We start from the raw sequence: 17,059 nt of genomic DNA, 5'->3' as shown, positions 1-17,059 counted from the left end.
ACGCACACACAGCGAGCGGAGCGATAAAGGGAACCCCCCTCCCCCTTGCAATGCTTTCTTCAGTCACCCCGAATTCTGAGGCGCCCTATTCCGGCGAACGCTCCGCTTTCATTCAATTTCCCCGAACCAATGAATCCCTGCCGATACCCCGCGGACTCTCCACCCACTCCCCGACCCCCCCTTCATCTTCCAGGGTCCCCTTTTCAGGGCGCATCCTGCCCCCCCCCCTCTTTCGCCTCCCACCCGTCAGGAAGACCACTAAAGAACAACTCGACCCCGATTTCGGTGGGGCTTCGATTCCTCGGGGTTATTTCTTTGTCCATAACTCATTCCGAATGCGCGGGTCGATGCGATATCACGGCACATTAATCCCCCCCCACCAACCACCACCACTTCCCTCTCTCCCTCCCTATTCCCCTCCTCCCCCGCCAAACCCCTCCTCTTCCCTCTCGGCGGTTACCGAAATATTTCGATTTCCCGTGGGAAGGGCGCCACGCCTCCTCACCCCCCCCCCCCCCGGCCCCACTTAGTTGGTCGATTTCTCATCCAAAAAGCGCTTGGTCGTCGGCGGCATTTAGCCACTGCCGCGGCGAGCAACTGTTGATCTTGAGCGAGAGGAGGAATACGAGAGAAAGGTTAGAAGTGGCGATGGAAGCGGTGGAACATAAAAGAGGGGCACCGCCGCGACCCAGTGTCCTACTTTCGAGGCCACGGGAACTTCAGGTAATGGCCTGAAATGTAAATTGTGACTCTTTTTATTTTTTTTTTGAAGAACGTAAGTACAACCCTCGGCGATAGGAAGATATTTCTCATTCCTGCTGATGGAGAGTTGTCAATCCCCTGATCGATTTCCTTTATGTACCCACCTCCAGCATGCGTATATTTACTCGGCTTCGGTCCTGAATCTCCTCCCTTTTTATCTCTCTCCCTCTCTCTCCATCCCACCACCACTCAGGAACTTCATTCGGGCTTTTCCATTAGCGCACGTTGGCGTGGAATCGCTCAAGTGCCCCGAGAGACTTCCTAGAGAAAGGTTTACTTTTCCCGCGTCGACGAGGTGGTGGCAGACATTTCTAGGTGTATTCCTTCCGGTCCCTTTGCAGAGCATATTTTTTTTCCTTTTGATTATAGAAATAATGCCTCTTTTAAGCATCATTAATTTAACCTTATGACTGGAGATGTAAAACAAACTGTTACGCAGTATCCATTAGGTTATCATTAAATTATGGCATCACGTGTGGAAATGTATTCAAATGTGGATTTTTAAAAAAAACTTTTTTTCATTTCAATATGATACGGCAAATATCCTCAATAAATGTAAAATACCACTATTTATTTCCAAGGTGCCAGGTAATTATTTAAGCTAAAGTAATTTGTTTAAATGTATCTGAGGAAAATCGGAAACGGGTTTTATTCGTGTGCTTACTAAATTTGAAATAATGAAAACTTGCGCTCACGAGGTGTACCGTGAAGGACCTGGTTTTAACCGCGTGCTTAATATGGTGCAATGATATGCGTGATCGTATAAAAATATTTGTTTGAAAACTTGGGAAGCGTTTAAATCATTGTAATTAAGTGTAATTAAGTAAATAAAAGGTTTCCTCGTGCAAATTGTTCTCTGCTGACAACAGTTCATATGGCGTTCCAGCTGGCCTTCAAAGTGGAAGGTTTGGCGTCTTAGACCTGAAGAGACAGCTGTTATGCCCGAGGAATTGTTGTCACATGATATCAACCCATGCGCTGGACCCCGATAACATGCGGAATTTACAAAAATAAGGTCAAGTCTAGTCAAATCTTTTTTAACTACTTCCTCTCTTCATCAATCTCAGTGGTATGAAGCATTCCATCTTAAGAGCGCATTGTGAATATTTCCTAGATATTTATAAATAGTTCGTACACATAAATGCTCATCATGACAGAAATTATTCACACGACGCTCGTTAATATTTCACTTTATTTTTCCCTATCACAATTTCATATTTAACTTAACGAAATTATTAAGACGGAATAAGCATTTATTGAATTTTCATTTTTAGCCAGTTAAACGCTTATTTTTAAATCTTCTTAAGTCTTTACGGTGAACATAAATCAAAAAGAGGTAAAATTTTAGCAGGGAATATTAACGAAAAAAGTTTGCCAAATTGACATGTAGCAGGTTATGGGAAAATTAGAATTTACCATGCAGGGTCGGGTAGGTTTGAGCTTCCAGATGATAACTTTCACGAGTATTTCCCGGCAGATATGCATATAATTTGAGCAATGCCGAGAGGACATATATATTGTTTTCTACATTACAGAAAATCACGCACGTGAGCAAAAATCAACAGAAGCTTCATCTGAACTCGGAGACGTTTATTGCCATGCTACGCGTACCACATTTATTTTCCAAAGCTATTTGTTGGATTTATATTTTTAGCGGCAATGGTAAATATTTCAAGTCCCACAAAGGGCTCCTATATCTGAGATAGCGACATCATCGGGAGCTTTAATCTATATTTATAAAAGATGTGCATCAGTATTGTTGGGTAATGGCCCTAAAAATGGTTGTAATGGACTTCAAATTCAATTTTTAAATAAAAAATGAGTTTCTTAAATCTCCAGAATATTAAAAAATATGTGCGCAAATTAAATTGAAGTAGTCGAGAATTGAAGAGGAGAACTTTCGTGGGAAGTTTCCTCTCGCGCCCCGCCTGCAAAACCCGCGATTTAAGCCCGGTGTGGGCCTGAAATATTTAAGTGAATACACCGACTGTTCACTTTTAATGTCCCTTGTCTTAACTTGCTTCCATTCATCTTGATTATCATCGACCCATTCATCAATGTCGCGCGAGAAATGGCGAATGAATAAAGGCAGAGGGCCTTTCATACCGTAAAGTAGAGTGGAGAGAAGAGAAGGGGAAACTTAGGGACCATATATCAGGGAATGCGCTGGATCCAAATAAAATGGAGTATTATTGATGGGGTAATGCTTGTCTCTGCTTCGTCTTCCATACTGCGTCCTTCAAGGAGCGAAAGGGACGAAGGGAGAATGATGGTTTAGAGAGATAGAGCGAAGAAACGGAAGTGAATAATAGCAAATCATATGTTCCCAAACGTGTTCAAATAATCACTTTGTGGTCAGACTGTTGATGAGCCAATGGAAATGTACTTGGATTTATTAAATTATAAGATGAGGTTTTATTTTCTTGCGTCAGAATATAGATTACTTAGATAAGAGAATGTAGAATGCAAAGATTTGAAAGGAAAATAGTTTTGGCTCGCAATTTTGTCCCGTATCAACGATCAAGTGGAAAACTATAATGTCCGCTTATGCGAATTAAGTCGACAGAAACTATCCTTGGACCAACAAAATTAGCATAACATATTTTAGTGTCATTAATTATTGTCCCATAGTACCTCTACCTAACCTATTATTATTAATTCTTTTAAGGTGCTTATATTTATCCCTTTCCTTCCTAAACTCTACTCTGTTTCCCTGTCAGAGTAATTCGTAAATTTCTAACAATAAGTTTTGTTTCCGTTTAAATGGAGAAATATTTGCGTGCAGAAATTCTTGTCTTTGTTCTCTTTCAACTGTGTCTGAAATGACCTCTTGGTTTTCCACAGTTGGCCCTCCTGTTTTTACTGAAACGTTATTACTTTGCACATTCCTTGCCACCACAACTTTTCAAGCAGGGAGGAAAATCAACCATAAGAGCGTGCACCAGACATGGTAACCATGGTAAAAAGTTTCGCGCATAATTCACTTTAGTATTCATGCAGGAAAATCGATGATTCCGTGTGACTTACCTCAGTATCCCCCGTCATAATTCATCGCAAGCCCTTAGTGGCGTAGACCTAGCGGAAGACATCCTCGAATTTGTTTATTTTATCATTATTATTGTAATGATGTAGAATTTTATTCAATTTTTATTCGACCAGTAATATTTCCGATTCAATAAATGTTTTCGGATAAAACAGGGCGAACGCTAAGGACGGCGTGGAATCTTTAATGTACGAGAAAAAGACAAGAAGCCGAACTTCCTTTTTTTTTAAATTAACTCTATGTTGCATACGTCCTCTTTAATTCCTATGACCCTCGCGTATTTTCTATTGCTCAAGTTAAACGTGAATAAACCTTTATCTAACATAATGTTGTCATTTACTTTGAGCAGTCTTGGAAATATAGGAGACATGATATAATATTTTAATTACTTCAGAAACCCTTCCACCCAGATAAATGAGCGGTAAGCCTTTTTTTTCTTTAAAATTATAACTTTAATCCTAACACACGAACTATTTTGCTGGCGTTGCCTGAATAGCAGTTGTGACTACCAATTGCAGATATAGGCTGCCGTGTCACTCTGTCTCTCTCTCTGCCTTAAAAAGAGCAGTTAGAGATGTTTCCTGATTGAAAAAGCCATACCAACTCTCTGCTCCAACACGGAGGGCTTCCTCTCAACTTTTAGTAGCTTCCTTTTTCAAAGAAATGTATCTTCAAAGATGAATGATTTTTGTAAATTTCATTACTTGCAGTATAATATTGAGTAGGTTGAAAGGAAAGGAAAGTTTGTGACCGATTTTGTGAAGAGAAGAGATAATTCCAGCCCCATTATTTCTGAATGCACGAGTCACGGGGGCTGCTGTGGGAATACATTTTTCGGGTTACTTCTATTCCGCACTTATACGACCCAGACGCAATTCCCGGTTCCCACCGGAGGGGATTGACCGCCATCCTTCGCCCTCTCTTTCGGCCCTCGCTCCGCCCTCTCCTCCTTCACCACCACCACCCCTCACCCTCGACCCCTAGTACACCATCCTAGGAATCCTCTTCACTTCCCTCCATCCACCCCAATATTCCCATGGCGACATCTCATCTTCGTCGTTCAGCATTCCGACTTTTAAACAAAAAATTATGAATGAGAAATACTCAAGTGCAATAATATGAGCAATCATATCCAATGGCGTCGAAACACATTAAAACATAAAAGTGCTCGGATGAAATGGCACGCTAAGAGTTAATTCTCGCTTGGAAACTCTAAATATGGGGGCTCTCTTCTCTCCCATGGGTTAAATGGAAGAAGGGACCATTTGGTTTTCAAAATAAGTTTGTCAAATGCATTTTTCCCAATTGTTTGTTAATTTAAACCTGTTTTTATGGATTCCAAGAAACTGCGGGAGATGCCGCAACAGTAACTTTTATCGGAGTCATCCCGGTCAAGGCGAATGATTTTTACACTCTGAAATTATTGCACTGTTTTTACGGGTTGCAATTCACATGAATGCAATACACAATTATTGTCCGATGTGTTTAATAAATTTAATATTTCATTGGATGTTTCCCTTTTTATCTTTAATATGTGTTCCTATCTCTTTTCCTCATATCTCATCATCATTGTTCGTTCAATCCTAAGATTGGGTGACTGCAACCCTCCATTCCACCTTCTCTGATGCTAATTGGCTTACTTCCTGGTCTTTTTTGCAACGTACTTTCTTCTTTATTTGTCCCATCCCTTGGTCTTACTCTTGGGGCTTTCCCCCTATTTTCCATCTATTATATTCTTCACGAATCCATTGTGGCTCAGGATATGGCCAATTCATGTGCTTCTTCCTTTCTCTATGGTGTGCCATAAGGTCCGTTCTTCGTCTAGTCTTCTGCATACGTCTTCATTTCTTATTTTATTTAATTCATCCATTTGATCTTAAGTATCTTCCTCCAGCACCAGGTTTCGAAGGCTTCTAGTCTTTTCTGGTTTACTTTTCCGATGGTCCATGTTTCTGATCCATAGAGTGTCACGCTACATACGAATGTTTTCACTTCATGTTTCCTCTATCTTCTTTGAACACGGCAGTTGTCTTTTCATTGTGAATGCTCTTTTCGCATGAGCTTTTCTTTGCTTGATGTACTTCTTTCGTCCCATGAGATGGTACTTCCAAGATAGGTGAAGGAATCCACTTGCTCTAATTTTTGTCCTTTCAGTGTGACTAACGTATTCTGCTTCTCTCTTCCACTTACTAGGATTTTAATCTTCGTCTTTTTACGTTCATGTTGTATCTTTGTAGAACTTGATCCAATACATTTCGTGGCCTTTGAAGATCCTCCTGGTTTTCTGCTATCATTGCAATATCGTCGGCGAAGCGTACCATGTTTATCTCTTCTCCATTGATCCTAATTCCGTTTAATCCGATGCTTTGTGCTACCCTTAATGCCTTCTCCAGGTACATATTGAGCAACGCAGGTGAGAGGGTGTATCCTTGTCTAACTCCTTTGTTAATTTTATCCTCCATATGGCTTCCATCTCTCATTCGCATCGTGGCTACTAGCTTCTTGTATAGCTGATAGGTTATTCTTCTGTCATTGTAATCTATCCAAATTGGTTTTCCGATAGGTTATCTTGAATTTTCCTTTCAATCCTTAGACTTATTATTCGCGTAAGTATTTTTGAAGCATGTAACACAAGACTCATGGTTGGGTGTTCCTCACAATTTTCTGTCCTCGTCTTCTTTGGAATCGCGACCATCACGCTTATTTGAAAATCCACAGGAAGCTTTCCGTCTTTGTAGCTATCTTTGATTATTCCATATAGATTGTCGTTGGCTTTGTTTCCGAGTACCTTGATGATGTCTCCGTCATTTTGACTTCTCCAGGAGCTTTGTTCTACTTAAAGCCTTTTACTGCTTGATTGAATAAGTATGTATGGGCCCTGGTTTTTTTCATTTGCTTCACTTTCGACCTTCATCAGGTTTTCTTCCAGCGGCCTCGGACCTTGGTAGAGTTCTTCGATGTATTGCTTCCATCTATTGGCAATATCTTAACCTTCTATCAGTATATTCCCGTTTACATCCATGATGTTGTTGCTTTTCATTTTCCTTTCTCCGAAATATTTCTTCACCAGTTTGTATGCTCTGTCGGTAATACCCTTCTTCATATTTTCGTTGATTTCCTCGCAGCAGCCTCCTATCCAATTCTCCCTAGTCTTTTTGAATTCTCAGTTGACTTGGTTCTCAAGCTTCTTGTAGAGCCTTTCCTTCATCATCATTCCTGGCATTATTGTATTTGATTCTTTCTTCCATTAGTTCCCTTATCTCCGTCGTGATCCATGGCTTCTTCATGTCGGCTCTCTTTATCACCAGTTGCTCTTCTGCGATTGCCCTCTTCGGTTCATCCCATCTCTCTTCGGTGCTCCTTTCTCCTTCATCACCTAGTTTGCCATCAATGGCCGTGGCGAATCTTTCTCTGATGTATTTTCCAGCCAGCAATTTTGAGTCCCACCGTGGCTCTTTTTTAGTCTTCTTAATTTTCTTGTAGCGAAGTTGGCTTTCCATAATTACTACGTTGAGATAGCTATTTATGTCTGAACCGGGGTAGCTCTTGCACTTCTTCACCTGGTTCTTCTATCTCCTTCTTACTAGTATGTAGTTTATTTGGTATATTCCCTGGCATCATCCATGAGTACCTCCTTCGTCGATATTGTCTGGAGAAGGTGTTACCTAATATCATAATCTTCTCATTGCATAACTCGACTAGTCTTTCTCCTTTGGCGTTCAGTTTTCCCAGCCCGAAATTTCCGACGCTTCAACCTTCTTTTCTTTCTCCTACGATAGCATTCCAGTCTCCCGTTATTATGAGATTTTCTTTCCACTTCACCTGTCCGAGCACTTATTCCATTTGCTCGTACACTTCTTCTATTTCTTCTTCTGCATGGCTAGTCGTCGGCATGTATATATATTTGCATGATGGCGATGCCCGTGGGCTATCCTTCAAGCTTCACCATCAGAATTCTCTCGTTTTACGGCAATACTGCCTTTACTCTGCTGCCCCATTCTTTCTTCACTATGACGCCAACGCCTGCGATCCTTCGGCCATCTCCCGAGTACAGGTATATAACTCGATATCCATCGCTTCAGTGGTCGTCTTCTCCCGTCCACTTGACCTCGCTAACTCCCAGGATGTCTAAGATATCTTGATGCAAGAATATTTATGGACACTCATACGTCGAGAATTGTTTAAAAGAGATAACAGTTTCCCATACGTCCACTATTCATCTTTCCAGGGAAGTACAAAGAGGGAGGAACTTCTAAGGTAAATAATACACTGCAGCTGTTTTGGTTAAATGATTTAAGCTTCAATCGTGTGTGTTTATAATATGACCCGCAGGCCACTTAACCCATATCATTCTTAAGTTTGTCCTTGAGCGATATTCCATCTACTCCTCGGATACTCTCACCAAACCATTATCAAATGATGGCGCAAATTTATGTCATAATTTGTTTTTGATTGCATCGCAGTTCCTCCCTCTCCCCACCTTCCCCTTTCCCCCTTCCCATTCCCATCGCCTTTGCCATTCGCTCGTACATCTGCCATAGATGAGGAGGCTCAAGTAGTCACCCGACATCGGTGTCGTCGGCAGCGCCGGATCGCCCGTCCCGCCCTCGCCTCGTCCCGCCCTCGCCTCCCCGTGACCCCGAGGCGCCCGTCGCTCGCGACGGCCTCTGTCCCCTCCACCCCATCGCTTCTCTCCCTCCCTCCAATAACCTCCCCTTAGAACCTTAAGACTTTGAGGTTCTTGCGTCGTCTGACATCCCCATTAGTCAGCGACGAGGCCGGGGAACGTGCGGCGTTAGCTCCACGCGAATAGTCGGGCGCGACGCGGGGTCGAGAGATTCAGGCCTCGCGCGAGAGATTCCTCCCGAGAGGTAGGGAGTGGGGAGGAGATGGGGCTATGAGGCGAGTGGTCCGGCAGGGGGAGTTGAGCAGGGAATCCAGGGGGGTGGGGGGGTTACCCCTCGGAAGTGGATGGGTGGGTGGGGTTGGTGTAGCTCTGGAAACACTTCTCGCCCACAAGAACGGCCGCGGGAGAAGGAGGAATGGCGGGAGCGGGTGATGGAGAGGCGGGGGTGGGCTGCGTGCTCTCCTCCCGGAGTGGAATGGAATGCAACCGCCGCGGGTGGAAATGTCTTCTTGGGGGAATGGACTCTGTATTCCGCTGGAGGGTTAGACGACTCGTAGACGGTATGGAAACGGAGAGCAGTTGGAGTGATGAAACACTAGAAGAAATAGGTAAATGTGGAGATATGGAGGGACGGATTCTCGTTTTCCAAGTGTTGTTATAGTTCTTCGAAAACAGTTTCCCTCGTGTTTCCTTTTGATTCGGTGAATTTCTAAAAAAAGCCAATTGGCATGAATCCTCGCTTAGCTTAGTAGAGATTGCCGAAGAAATGTTAATTCAAATTAAGATACTATATGTGTTATATAGATTTCTGATAAATTTACGCATAACCTTTTACTAGTTCTTACTAATTTAACATATACAGGTACAAATTAAAACTTTGATAATTTTTTGTCATCCCTCTGCCAATGCTGCAATGAGAGATTATTTCACCATTCATGTTGAATTTTCCTGTGCTGGATCTAAAATTTTATGCCAGAAATCTTTGTCGATCGCCATTTTCCTTAAGTTGGTGCAGCATGTCACTGCCATTCAGAATTTAAAGTGCGATGTTTTCTCTAATAACCACCATCAGCATCAGTGCCCTAAATACCTAAAGGGCAAATATTTTCTTATAATGAACTCCGTCGTATCAGAGAATACCAATGTACTACCTAAAAGTACTAGTACTTTTTAGAAAGGATATGAAACTTATTTCTCAAGCTGTCTCGTCATTGTTTTTTAAATGTTGAATGACGTGAGAATTTGCCCTCGAAAAATAGCTGTCACCTAATTCCCTTAGCCCAGTCACTAATGGCGCTAATTAACAGGCATTTCAAAAGAGATGCTACTATATCTTTCATGAATATCAGATGATTTACCCACAGACAAGTCTATATGCTTTAGTTGGATACAGCAGAGCTTCATCCAACTAAACCCCGGCCTACTACACGTCGACACGAGACATTTTACAACGTCAATTCATATCTTTATCTTCCTGTCGCGGATATCTTTCTTCTATTTTCTTCTTTCTTCCTTCTGGTATTATGGAATATCTCGTTAAGTCTGCAAATTCAAACAGCTACACTCAAACCGAAACTGCGCCATCACTTTGAGGGTGATGAGTGCGACCATATCAGTTTCTTCTCAAACACTCCTCTGATTAAGATTCATTTTTGAGGACTCTCTGAATATCCCTGGTTTCATCTGGATGATAATGATCCTCTCTCCACGTTCCTTACATCACTTCACCTGTAACGAATTCTTTTACTGGAATTGTATTCCTCTTTTTTAAATTCTCTAAGGAATTTGATTTTGATGAAATGTCTTCGAGTCATCGTACGCGGCTCAAATAATCTCTTGTTCTTCTTCCTTTGTGGGTAGCTCTGAGTGTTATGGCGATTGCTATTGTAATTGTTTATTCTTTAACAATCGTCGTTAGAAGAATAAGGCCAGTATTTAATTAGTTCCCTATCTCGAGTTTGAGTATTGATCTTTCGCGCCTTGCGAAATAGTTCTAAGCAGATTCCTTCTTCAGTTCTCTTTCTGACCCATAGACTAGACTAAGCTATTCACTACCTCATCAGTACTCAGTCATTAGGTCAGTCTTGGAATGAATGTACCTAAGATCTGAGCGAGGGCAGTGCAGCATCTCTTGGGTCTGCCTTATCATATAACTGATGGACCCTGTTGGATTTTTTTGCCACTCAAATCATCATTTAACTATATTATCTTCCATAAATATTTATAATTCTGTTACAATTAACACGCAATTAATCTCATTCTGGAGATATATCGGAGAGGATTAATTTCCAGGATATATATGGACAGTCTAGAAGCAAATGCTTTCTGATATTTATCCTTTCCCTCTACTTTGTTATATTATATTACTCCGAAAATCACTTTTCTTCCAAAATTGGCGTTTTTTATTAACATTATGAAACAAAATAATGCATTGACCTTCAGACGGACCCAATTGGGTGACAGGTTTTTTCAAGAAATATGGATAACAATTCCGTTTTAATATCCCTTACCGCTTGCCATCACATGAATTACTACAGGATATGGCTTGCTTATTATGTGTGATGCTATATGTTTTCTTGAAGAGCTGAGAGTATTGCATTGAATGCTGGAATCATGAGTTGAAAATATTGACTGACCAGCAAACAAAAATTAAGTTTTCAGATTCAGCTTTACATTCTGAAACAAACTTTTCTTCCTCCAAGTTAAGTGTTGACAAATATTTTCAAACAAAAGTATGCTATAATATTACTTATTTTAAAAGCAGATTCTCCCTGGTTTTATTTGCTTCAATCGAGCTGATACTTCATCTCGATAATGGCGAGTATATACTTGTGTATGTGTGTGTCTGATATATAATTACACACGCAGACATGTATATGGACATATGTATACCAATATGTTACATGTCCCATAAAAATACATTCACAAAATGCATTTATTGTTAAATTTATTCTAAGAATTCAAAAATGTTTCAAAATCAATGTTTCGATGCCGGTATGCCAATTTAAGTGACGTTTTAAAGAGGTTTCTGAATTTAGTTAGTTTTTGAGACTCGGTCAAGGTAAAGTCATTCAAATTCCGACACCAATTTTATCTTTTGATATTACGCATGGCACAAAGCGTATGTCTTTGCAAGACTACAAATATCCGCCCTGAATATGAATAAGCTACTTTAAATTGCCAAGTTTACCGGGAATGTTATTTTCTCAAGGTATATTTCGCATTAACTTGCGGAAAGAGATCTAAAGGATTGTGGGTCTTTGCGTTTATTCGGCAGAAGGGGATCAATCTCATTAAGGGGATTTGGCCTCATTCTTTTTTATTCTCAATCCCCGGGAGGCATAACCGAGTGCATCCCCCCATGACCCGAATTTTGACTTGAGCGTCTTTCATGTCCTAAACTTTGAAGGGAGCTCACTTATAATTCCTCTTAACTCCCTCCCCCCCCATACCCTCTCCTTATGCCCTCCTCCCTCCTTTGCTAAACAAGTTAAATGCTGTTCGCATGTTTCATCACCAGGGCGACCCGAGTTCCAATCTTCTCATTAAAGACCCCACGGCTTCCGTGCGGCGTCATTGTCCCCTCCCCCTCTTCCCCGGTTTACAGGAATCTTCCTATTTGCTGCAGCAGCAGTGTTAAGAGTAGCTGCATTGGAAGCCTTTCTTTTATGAACCCCATTGCTCCTCTCCAAAGGATATTCAAAGCCTGTGTGCGCCACTGATTTAAATTTGAAAGCCTCGGTAATAAAATGCTATCTCATGTTTATATTCCGGGGAAAGAGCCTCGGCATCAAGGTTGTATGAATTTTATTTAACTCGGAACATTCAGGTATATTTGTAACAGTTTCGTGAAAAACAAAATTACCTCAAAACGGAATCCCATAAAATATTTTACTTCTTTTAACTGTTTGTCATGATAAGAGACTAATTTGTTAAAATATTTAGTTAGGACTTATTTTCACGGCTAGATTAACGACTTCTTGCGGTGAACATGCGTACACACTGAAGAGACTAAAAATTAAAGAATATTCTTTCTATCTCTTAAATATGGAAATTTAGGAGAAGTTAGTATTCCAGTTATGTCACAAATGTAGATGGTGCTCAAAAGACATTCTCAGTTAAGTATTTTCATTTTTTTGTAATGTAATTAATTAATTTTATGACAAAAAGAAGTTATCAAACAGTTTTATAATCAGCAAATTAATTATATTTACTGAGCACAACTAAAAACTCCGATTAATGTATCTTGCCCCTTAAAATACAATAAAAGTACTTTTCTTAAAATATATTAATGATTATATTTCCTAAAATGTTTATTGTCTTAGATTTCGTGAAAATTTTGCTTAATTTCCTTAGAAATCTCAAAGATCGCAAAATGGGACATCCTCCCTTAATATTTTATGAAGGGTCATCCTTAATTTACATAAAGATTGTTAAGTAATCAAGAGGGTGTCGTGTCATAAAAATGACGTTATACTATGTGTATTCTCTATATAATTTATGAATTAGATTTTACTTAGTCTCGTGTAGAGTATTCCGTCTAAGTAAATTTCACCTCAGAGGAGAATCAAAAAAGGATTTTGAACTGTGTTTTCATATGTATATTTGTCTATTGCTTCGTTGATAATACCCCAAACCCCTCGAAAACAAGGGGTAGTGCGAATTTTAGACTTTCGGTAGACGATTTTAGAATCCTCGTAACTTCAGTATTTGTTCGCCGTTTGGCAGGATTTCGTGTTTGAATGTGTATTAGGCTAATGTGGCTCGTCTCTTCTTCTGGCTATGCGTGCCACGAAACGCGCTGTTCTTATCCTTTATGGTGTTGCATGATTCCTATACTACTATCCTTTCCTCTTGTGTGTCTTGTCTATTTCTCCTTTGGTGGGAGAAACAGCTCCCTAACACCATCTCTTGGCCAAAGAATCGGGGCTCTTGGTTGCATAAAGCATCGCAGATCTCAGTGTAAATTACGTTTCCTGGATAGCTCAAGTGGTTATGAGCCTCCGCCCGGCAGGTGGAAAGATTCGGAGTTCAAGTCCCGGTCTAGGAATTATTTTTACACTCGTGATCTGCCTGATTCCGCCTACCCCACTTCTCGTGTGTTTGTCCTTTATGTGTGTTCCTATCCCTTTTCCCTTTATCTGTTTCTATGTAAATGAGTATTTGTTCGCCGTTTGACGGGATTTCGTGTTTGAATGTATTTATATATAATATATATATATATATATATATATATATATATATATGTATATATATATTTATTTGTTTATTGTTATTATCATTGTTTTATTACAGTAATTTTAATTAATTAAGGCGGAATTAATCGTAATAGCCCCTTTCCAGTACCGTCAAAAACATACCCTGAACAGTTAAATGAATTTAAACCTAGGTCATTGCCGTCAGCACCACATTTTGTCACGAAACTTCGTTATGGACACTAGAGAAATTAACTGTGCATTGCGTTTGATTCTAGCGGTGTTTTTCTCGAATTGATTGACGTGAATCTTTCGGTGCGTGTATAGATTCATCCTGGGATGGTTCCTCACCGCTGGGGGCTTCTCCTTCCCCCCCCCCCGCCTTCGCCTACGCCCCAACCGCACTCGCTTCACGCACGCATTCGCCGAGTTCTCCCTTCATGAAATCTTCCCGCCTTCCTCCACCACCCCTACCCGCCCTTTCCATCAAACCGCAGGACCCTCCTTCGTCTCCTCGCCGCTGAAAATATGGCCCCGCGCCCCGGGAATCCTTCGGGGAAGATTTAGCGCCGGGGGTAGGAAATTGATTTTTACCCCTTTTCGCCCTTCCTTCACGCCTTTCAAGGAACAAGGGAAGGGTAGAGAGATAGTTTGTGTGTGCGTGGATGTGTGTGTGTGGTTGTGTGTGTGCGGTTGTGTGTGTGTGTGGTTGTGTGTGTGTGTGTGAGTTTGCTTCTATGTGGTGGTCTGAGAGGGTGTGTCTGTGAAGAGATCGGCAGGGTAGGCGGATGCGAGGGGGGGAGGGGGGTAAGGGGTTTGGGTTTGGGGCAGGGTTAAATAGGGGGCGGGCTACTCTTCTTGATGGCAGGGGCGGATACGCAGGCGGGGAGAAGGGTGCGCAGGGCCCGGTTCCCTCTCTCGAGTGGTGGAAGTATGCTGGGGATTGCAGTTTTCGGTTTTCCCCGACAAAGGTGACCGCCCTTAGTTGTGTGCGGAGATTTATGGCCGCCCCCGGCGCCTCCTCCGCCCGCCCCTTCCCATTCGCCCTCCCCCCCCCCCGGGCTGCACATCCGCTGCCCTAACTCCTGCCCTTCTCTTTATTCCTCGCCCCCACTCGCTTCAACCCTTTGCCCAGCGGAGGGGGGGGCGGCAAGCGCACGCACCATCCCAAGACCGCCTCCTTCCTTCTCTTGCGCGGCTCCAGGCCCTGGCTCCTCCACCACACCCCCTTCCCGTCCTCATCCACGCCCCCCCCCACACCTCAGCGCCACGCCACCCAACCTCAGCCCCTCGTCCTCTCCTTCCCACCTCGCCATCTATCTTCCTAGGAACCTGTTTCCTTTCTCTCCAACCTCTTATCGCGTCGTAGAACACACAGACCCTTCGCACCAAACTTCTCTCTCTATCCCGAATTCTAAACCATTCTTCTCGGAGAGGTTTTGCGGGTATCTTTTTTTTGCTATCTACTTTTTTCCGGTCTCCAATCAGGGGTTTGAAATTACACTTACCTTTCTTCGTTGTGGCTTCCAAGCTTTTCCGTTGTCTCACTTATCTTTGGAGTGCTGAAACGTTGGCCGAAGTGCTAACGAGTTCGTGCCTCGGAAACGTTCGATTCGGGCAAAGATTTTTATTTTTTTGAGCTCGGATATCTCGCCCCTTAATATACTGGTTTTTACATTGAATACAGAGGCAACATTCACTACTCGGAGTTGAGGAAAGGGGAAAAAATAATCTAAAAATACAATAGGGAAGCCCTCCTTTGAGCAGAGAAGCGTCAAAACAGCACTATGCTCCGTTTATCAAAATCATACGTTATTTGTTCCTCGAAAAATACTTTTTCTGTGCCTCAGTAATTTTGTTTTAAGAATGCTATTAATAATATTTGCAGGTTTGACGGTTTTCTGAGAGCTGATGTTGTGTATGTGCCTATATATATATATATGTATATATATATATATATATGGGTCGCGGTAGTCCAGTAGGTAGAGCGTTGGACTATTGACCGGGGGGTCCCGGGTTCGATACCCGGGCAAGGCACTCTGGGCACCTGCAGCTCCACCCAAGCTTCTGTGATTTTCCGGGTACCAGATCTTCCTGGGAAACCTTAACCGGAACAGGGAACTGGCCCCTACATACATAAAACTGTTGATAAATATCTGAGTTCATGCCGGAGAGGAAGTAGTAGTAGTTTTGAGGGGAGGCGACCGACAGCTAAGGTCATTTGCGCCACAGGGGAAGGACAGGAAAGGATGAAGGGTGGAGAGAAACCCGGCGTCGGCATTAGCCTACTCTTTACGAAAGGCGCCAAGGGGTCCGCGGCTTAACGTCCCATCCGACGGACAGCGTACTCACTCACAGTGTCCTCCACAAAGCACCTCAAGTAGGGATCGAGATACCTCTGAAAAATATCCAACACTGCCGGGATTTGAACCCGGGCCCTCAGGGTGGGAAGCCAGTACGTTAGCCCCCGCACCATCTCGATCCCCCCCGGAGAGGAATTCCCATCGTAAAGAAGAGAGGGATGAATCTTTATTTGTGAGGAATTAAATTTAGCGACGGTGTTGGGAATTTTTTATTTATATCTCGTTTTGCAGGACGCTCCCGCGGAGAGGTGTTAACTTTGGTCGCTTCTGCAGACTGGATATTTTCATGCACTCAGCGGTCCCTTTGAACCGACCAAAGGAGTCATTTTTTTTTATTCAAATGGCATTCACCGCATTCCTGCAACCAACTCCACCTCCTCTCCTCACCCCCATCTCCCCTGCACCACCTCCCTTCCACCCCCCCTCCTCCCATCCCTCCCGTTCCCGTCTCGCTGGAAAGCGCCCTTCCACATCCACCTTATCTGCCCACGGACGAAAATATTTCGGCAAAAAGTATTTCTGCTTTGCTTCCTCCATGACTACACAATTACTGTTGCTGCTGGCCTCTTTCCTTGCGTGAGCCTCACTGCCTCAATTTTACCCAAAGTTTGGAACCCGGAAGAATCCAAATTCTACTTCAGAAAAGATACGGACCCGCACCGAAAATACACCTGGAAAGTAATCTGATGCCGCTGATGAAAGAGAGAGAGAGAGAGTAAACATATCAGATCAAGGAAAGAATCCAATGCTGCCATCCCGTATTGAAATGGCAAACTTCCACTGCTGACTTTATTATTATCATAAATATGATATTTGAACCTGATTGACGGGTCGCTTGTTGTTGACACAAGTAGGACATCCTCTCTTCTCCTTCCTCTTATTTTATTCTGAAAACCCAGTATAATGATTTATTTTTCACTTCTACCTCCAAATTATAATCCCAATTGATATTTTTTCAGTGGAAAAGTAAATCTATGGCATAATCTGTCGTTTTAATCCTTTTGAAAGACTCAACATTATCAAATTTCGCTGTCTGAATCTGGAATATTTGTCAGTAATACGTGTTGCT

The sequence above is a fragment of the Hetaerina americana genome, unplaced genomic scaffold, assembly GCF_022747635.1.
Source record: "Hetaerina americana unplaced genomic scaffold, ioHetAmer1.1.p SCAF_3, whole genome shotgun sequence".
Lineage (NCBI taxonomy): Eukaryota > Metazoa > Arthropoda > Insecta > Odonata > Calopterygidae > Hetaerina > Hetaerina americana.
The sequence above is the reverse complement of the archived record's forward strand: the minus strand, read 5'-3'. Positions refer to the sequence as shown.